The sequence below is a fragment of the Mesoplodon mirus genome (assembly GCF_964341445.2).
Source record: "Mesoplodon mirus genome assembly, chromosome: 6".
NCBI lineage: Eukaryota > Metazoa > Chordata > Mammalia > Artiodactyla > Ziphiidae > Mesoplodon > Mesoplodon mirus.
This window is the reverse complement of record NC_138982.1, coordinates 54,025,980-54,033,206: the sequence shown is the minus strand read 5'-3', so window position 1 is coordinate 54,033,206 and position 7,227 is coordinate 54,025,980.

Here is a 7,227-nt window from a genome sequence, read left to right as displayed (position 1 = left end):
GGATCTGAGTTTTCATCAGGGTTGATTCAAACTTTTTCAGTGTGCAATTTGAGCTAAAAGTAATGACCACAATTGTAAATCAACTATACTCCAAAAAAGTTATTTAAAAAAAAAAAGGAAAGCAAGTAGAAAAACACCCACAAAAATGCTAAACAAATAGAAATTCCCAAATTGATGATAGGAATAAATCCAAATATACTAGAAATCACAATAAATAGAAAGAGATAAAAACAACCATTAGAGATGAAAATTGTCAAAATGGATTTAAAAGAGTGCTATATCCTGTTTGCAAGAGTGATACCTAACTCATAGGGGAAAAATATATAAGAGACAGACATGAATGGAAAATACATAAAATAGAACAAACCAAATGAAGACTGGAATAACCATGTTAATATCAGGCAAAATGGATTTTATGGTTAAAACTTATACAGAATTAACAGTATAAATACATAATGATAAAAGCTTCAGGTCACTATGAGATATAAATGGAAATAAACTTTTTGTAGCCTAAGGAAAATTTAACAAGAAAACAAGGCAAAAAACTGAGAAATTTACTGTCATGTTAACACATTTGATTTAATGGAGATATTTATATCTATATCTATCTGATTATATTTATATATATATATATATATATATACACACATATATTATACATGGTCATTTACAAACACACATACAATATGTGATATATAGGGTGATATACACATATAATATATAACTGTATGTATTATATATATACGATTTTATGTATATGGTTATAAAATGTCTCATTAAATTTTTAAAAGATTTGTTATATACAAATATCTTTCAATTAGAGTGCAATTAGGTTAAAGTGAATAAAAAAAGAAAAGAAAAAGCATTCACTTAGGGGAAAAATACCCTTAGATAACTTACGGGTCAAAGAAGAAATAATAATCAAGATTAGAAGAACATTTAGGAGATAGCCACATCTACCAGAGGGCAGACAACAGAAGCAAGAAGAACTACAATCCTGAGAGCCTGTGGAACAAAAGCCACATTCACAGAAAGATAGACAAGATGAAAAGGCAGAGGGCTATGTACCAGATGAAGGAACAAGATAAAACCCCAGAAAAACAACTAAATGAAGTGGAGATAGGCAACTTTCCAAAAAAAGAAGGTGATCCAGGACCTCGGAAAAAGAATGCAGGCAAAGATAGAGAAGATGCAAGAAATGTTCAACAAAGAACTATAAGAATTAAAGAACAAACAAAGAGAGATGAACAATACAATAACTGAAATGAAAACTACACTAGAAGGAATCAATGGCAGAATAAGTAAGGCAGAAGAATGGATAAGTGACCTGGAAGACAGAATGGTGGAATTCACTGCTGCAGAACAGAATAAAGAAAAAAAAAGAATCAAAAGAAATGGAGAAAGACTAAGAGACCTCTGGGACAACATTAAAGACAAGAACATTCGCATTATAGGGGTCCCAGAAGGAGAAGAGAGAGAAAGGACCAGAGAAAATATTTGAAGAGGTAATAGTCAAAAACTTCCTTAAAATGGGAAGGGAAATAGACACCCAAGCCCAGGAAGTGCAAAGAGTCCCATACAAGATAAAACCAAGGAGAAACACAGTAATCAAATTGGCAAAAATTAAAGACAAAGAAACATCATTGAAAGCAGCAAGGGAAAAACAACAAATAAAATACAAGGGAACTCCCATAAGGTTAACAACTGATTTCTCGCACAAATTCTACAAGCCAGAAGGGAGTGGCATGATATACTTAAAGTTATGAAAGGGAAGAACCTACAACCAAGATTACTCTACCCAGCAAGGATCTCATTCAGATTTGATGGAGAAATCAAAAGCTTTATAGACAAGCAAAAGCTAAGAGAACTCAGCACCACCAAACCAGCTCTACAACAAATGCTAAAGGAACTACTCTAACTGGGAAACACAAGAGAAGAAAACGACCTAAAAAACAAACCCAAATCAATTAAGAAAATGATCATAGAAACATACATATTGAAAATTACCTTAAACGTGAATGGATTAAATACTCCAACCAAAAGACACAGGCTTGGTGAATGGATACAAAAACCAGCCCATATATATGCTGTCTACAAGAGACCTACTTCAGACCTAGGGACACATACAGACTGAAAGTGAGGGGATGGAAAAAGATATTCCATGCAAATGGAAATCAAAAGAAAGCTGGAGTAGCAATACTCATATCAGATAAAATAGACTTTAAAATAAAGAATGTTACAAGAGACAAGGAAGGACACTACATAATGATCAAGGGATCAATCCAAGAAGAAGATATAACGATAATAAATATGTGTGCACCCAACATAGGAGTACCTCAATACACAAGCAACTGCTAACAGCTATAAAAGAGGAAATTGACAGTAACACAATAAGGGTGGGTGAATTTAACATCTCACTTACACCAATGGACTGATCATCCAAACAGAAAATTATAAAGGAAACGAAAGCTTTAAATGACACAATAGATCAGGTAGATTTAATTGATATTTATAGGACATTCGATCCAAAAAGAGCACATCACACTTTCCTCTCAAGTGTGCCTGGAAGATTCTCTAGGTTAGATCATATCTTGGGTCACAAATCAAGCCTCAGTAAATTTAAGAAAACTGAAATCATATCAATCATCTGTTCTGACAACAATGCTATCAGATTAGAAATGAATTACAGGGGAAAAAACGTAAAAAACACAAACACATGGAGGTTAAACATTGCATTACTAAATAACCAAGAGATCTCTGAAGAAATCAAAGAGGAAATCAAAAAATACTAGAGACAAATGACAATGAAAACACGATGATCCAAAACCTATGGGATGCAGCAAAAGCAGTTCTAAAAGCAAAGTTTAAAGCTATACAAGCCTACCTCAAGAAACAAGAAAAATCCAAAATAAACAATCTAACGTTACACCTAAAGGACATAGAGAAAGAAGAACAAACAAACCCAAAGTTAGCAGAAGGAAAGAAATCATAAATATCAAAGCAGAAATAAATGAAATAGAAACAAAGAAAACAATAGCAAAGATCAATAAAACTAAAAGCTGGTTCTTTGAGGAGATAAACAAAATTGATAAAGCATTAGCCAGACTCATCAAGAAAAAGAGGGAGAGGACTCAAATCAATAAAATTAGAAATGAAAAAGGAGAAGTTACAACAGACACCGCAGAAATACAAAGCATCCTAAGAGGCTGCAACAAGCAACTTTATACCAATAAAAAGGACAATGTGGAAGAAATGGACAAATTCTTAGAAAGGTATAACCTTCCAAGATTGAACAAGGAAGAAATAGAAAATATGAACAGACCAATCACAAGTAATGAAATTGAAACTGTGATTAAAATCTTCCAACAAACAAAAGTCCAGGACCAGATGGCTTCACAGGTAAATTCTATCAAACATTTAGAGAAGAGCTAACACTCATCCTTCTCAAATGCTTCTGAAAAACTGCAGAGGAAGGAACACTCCCAAACTCATTCTGAGGCCACCATCACCCTGATACCAAGACCAGACAAAGATACTTACTACAAAGAATAAAAACCATATGATCATCTCAATAGATGCAGAAAAAGCTTTAGACAAAATTCAACACCCATTCATGATAAAAAACTCTCTAGAAAGTGGGCATAGAGGGAACCTACCTCAAAATAATGAAGGCCATATATGACAAACCCACAGCAAACATCATTCTCAATGGTGAAAAACTGAAAGCATTTCCTCTAAGATCAGGAACAAGACAAGGATGTACACTCTCACCACTATTATTCAACATACTTTTGGAAGTCCTAACCATGGCAATAAGAGAATTAAAAGAAATAAAAGGAATACAAATTGGAAAAGAAGAAGTAAAAGTGTCACTGTTTGCAGATGACATGAAACTATACATAGAGAATCCTAAAGATGCCATCAGAAAACTACTAGAGCTAATCAATGAATTTGGTAAAGTTGTAGGATACAAAATTAATGCACAGAAATCTCTTGCATTCCTAAACACTAATGATGAAAAATCTGAAAGAGAAATTAAGGAAACACTCCCATTTACCATTGCACCAAAAGGAATAAAATACCTAGGAATAAACTTACCTAGGGAGACAAAATACCTGTATGCAGAAAACTATAAGACACTAATGAAAGAAATCAAAGATGATACCAACAGATGGAGAGGTATACCATGTTCTTCGACTGGAAGAATCAATATTGTGAAAATGACTCTACTACCCAAAGCAATCTACAGAATCAATGCAATCCCTATCAAATTACCTATGGCATTTTTTACAGAACTAGAACAAAAAATCTTAACATTTGTATGGAGACACAAAAGACCCCAAATAGCCAAAGCAGTCTTGAGGGAAAAAAACGGAGCTGGAGGAATCAGAGTCCCTGACTTCAGACAATATTATAAAGCTACAGTAATCAAGACAATATGGTACTGGCACAAATATAGAAACTTAGATCAATGGAACAAGACAGAAAGCCCAGAGATAAACCCATGCACCCATGGTCAACTAATCTATGACAAAGGAGGCAAGGATATACAATGGAAAAAAGACATTCTCTTCAATAAGTGGTGCTCGGAAATGTGAACAGCTACATGTAAAAGAATGAAATTAGAACCCTCCTTAATGCCATACACAAAAATAAACTCAAAATGGATTTGAGACCTAAATGTAAGTCCAGACATATAAAACTCTTAGAGGAAAACAAAGAAAGAACACTCTTTGACATAAACTCAACAAGATCTTTTTTTATCCACCTCCTAGAGTAATGGAAATAAAAACAAAAATAAACAAATGGGACCTAATGCAACTTCAAAGCTTTTGCACAGCAAAGGAAACTATAAACAAGACGAAAAGACAACCCTCAGAGTGGGAGAAAATATTTGCAAACAAATCAATGGACAAAGGATTATTCTCCAAATTATATAAACAGCATATGCAGCTCTATATTAAAAAAACAAACAACCCAATCCAAAATGGGCAGAAGCCCTAAATAGACATTTCTCCAAAGCAAACATACAGATGACCAAGAAGCACATGAAAACATCACTAATCACCAATTATTAGAGAAATGCAAATCAAAACTAAAATTAGGTATCACCTCACACCACTTAGAATGGGCATCATCAGAAAATCTACAAACTACAAATGCTGGAGAGGGTGTGAAAAAAAGGGAACCCTCCTGCACTGTTGGTGGGAATGTAAATTGATATAGTCACTATGGAGAACAGTATGGAGGTTCCTTAAAAAATTAAAAATAAAATTAGCACATGATCCAGCAATCCCACTACTGGGCATATACACAGAGAAAACTGTAATTCAAAAAGACACATGCACCCCAGTGTTCATTGAAGCACTATTTATAATAGCCACGTCATGGAAGCAACATAAATGCCCATCAACAGACGAATGAATAAAGAAGATGTGGTACATATATACAATGGACTATTACTTAGCCACAAAAAGGAACGAAATTGGGTCATTTGTTGAGACATGGATGGATCTAGAGACTGTCATACAGAGTGAAATAAGTCAGAAAGAGAAAAACAAATATTGTATATTAACACATATATGTGGAACCTAGAAAAATGGTACAGGGTAGAAATTGAGACACAGATGTAGAGAACAAAAGTATGGACACCAAGGGGGGAAAGCAGTGGGATGGTGGTGGTGGTGGTGGTGGTGGTGGTGGGATGAATTGGGCGATTGGGATTGACATGTATATACTGATGTGTATAAAATTGATGACTAATAAGAACCTGCTGTATAAAAAAATAAATAAAATAAAATTTTTTAAAAAGTAAAAACCCTTTAGAATTGGACCTTAAAGTAATTGTTATACTGAAAAGTAGCTGATTTGTGCCTTCAGCCATTGTTTTTTCCAGCTTCATTTCATATAACAGTCAATTCTTCCAGAGTGCAGTGCTGTCAGAGTATTCTCCCAACCCCCAAATCCCTACATGTCCTCTGTTTTCTCTACCATTGTCTCAAACACACTTCAAGTAGCCATGAAAAAAATGTATATGTAAACACACATACACACAAACACACAACCCAACCCACAGAATACACTCTAGTAGAGAGATATGTTATATTTTACATATATATTATGTTATAGTATATTATGTATGTATTATACATTACAGATTCTATTCAATATATTATACATCATGTAATATGTTATATGATCATATATTATAAATTGCATAACATATTACACATAACATTATACATTGTGTACATGTGTATATATGCAGCGTATGTGTATATTATGTTACATATTCTGTATTTTACATCATGCATATACATCATGTATCATACTTGTTTTTTTCTTGAGAATTTTCAGGTAAACATTTTAATAATAAGAACAATTATGTCACATTAACAAATAAGGTATATGTGTAATTCCTTAGAACTGTCTACTCACCTCAATTATTACAATAGTAATTATGCTTTCATTGGTTATCCACAATCACAGTTATCACCTCTCTTTCCCTCCCTTTCTACCTTCCATAAAAGACATGATATTGTTTATAAAAAGTAAGTGTAATACTAAAGGATAAACTAAATATATAGGGGATCTGAGTAACGGATGGAACATAAGTAAGCCAAGAGCAAACAATGTGTGAAAATGTTCTCACAATGCTTAACAGTAGAGGGCTAGGGTTTGATCACAAATTCATGTCTTTGCTCACATGTTGCAAAAGCAAACGGGAATGAAACCAGTGTTCATGAGATAGAAACAAACCTATTCTGGGAAATCACAGGTTTTCCCTGATTTTGAGAATAGAGAAAAATGTCTAAAAACGTTATTACAATATGCTCAAATCATATTAAATTTTATTCACAGCTCAGTCTAATGTGACGGCTAAGCAACTGCTTTTGTGATTTTCTGCAGAGGATAGGCTATAAGAATGACTCTCATAGAATCATGGGTATTTCTAAGAATGAAATCCCAGAGTGCCTAAGGCAAACAAGAAGAGAACATGATCCACCTACTACCACCTACTACTACATACAAGAAGAGAACATGATCCACCTACTACCAAGTGCTCTGCAGGTCACTGGTCCACACAGTATGATGGTTGATAAAATTCAGAGGACAATATTATTTATATATAGATCTAAAAATTCAGAGATCTAAAAATTCTAAATTTAGATAAATGTTTAGCTTTACTAATATTTAGGATAAGGATATTCAGTGACACCCTCACAT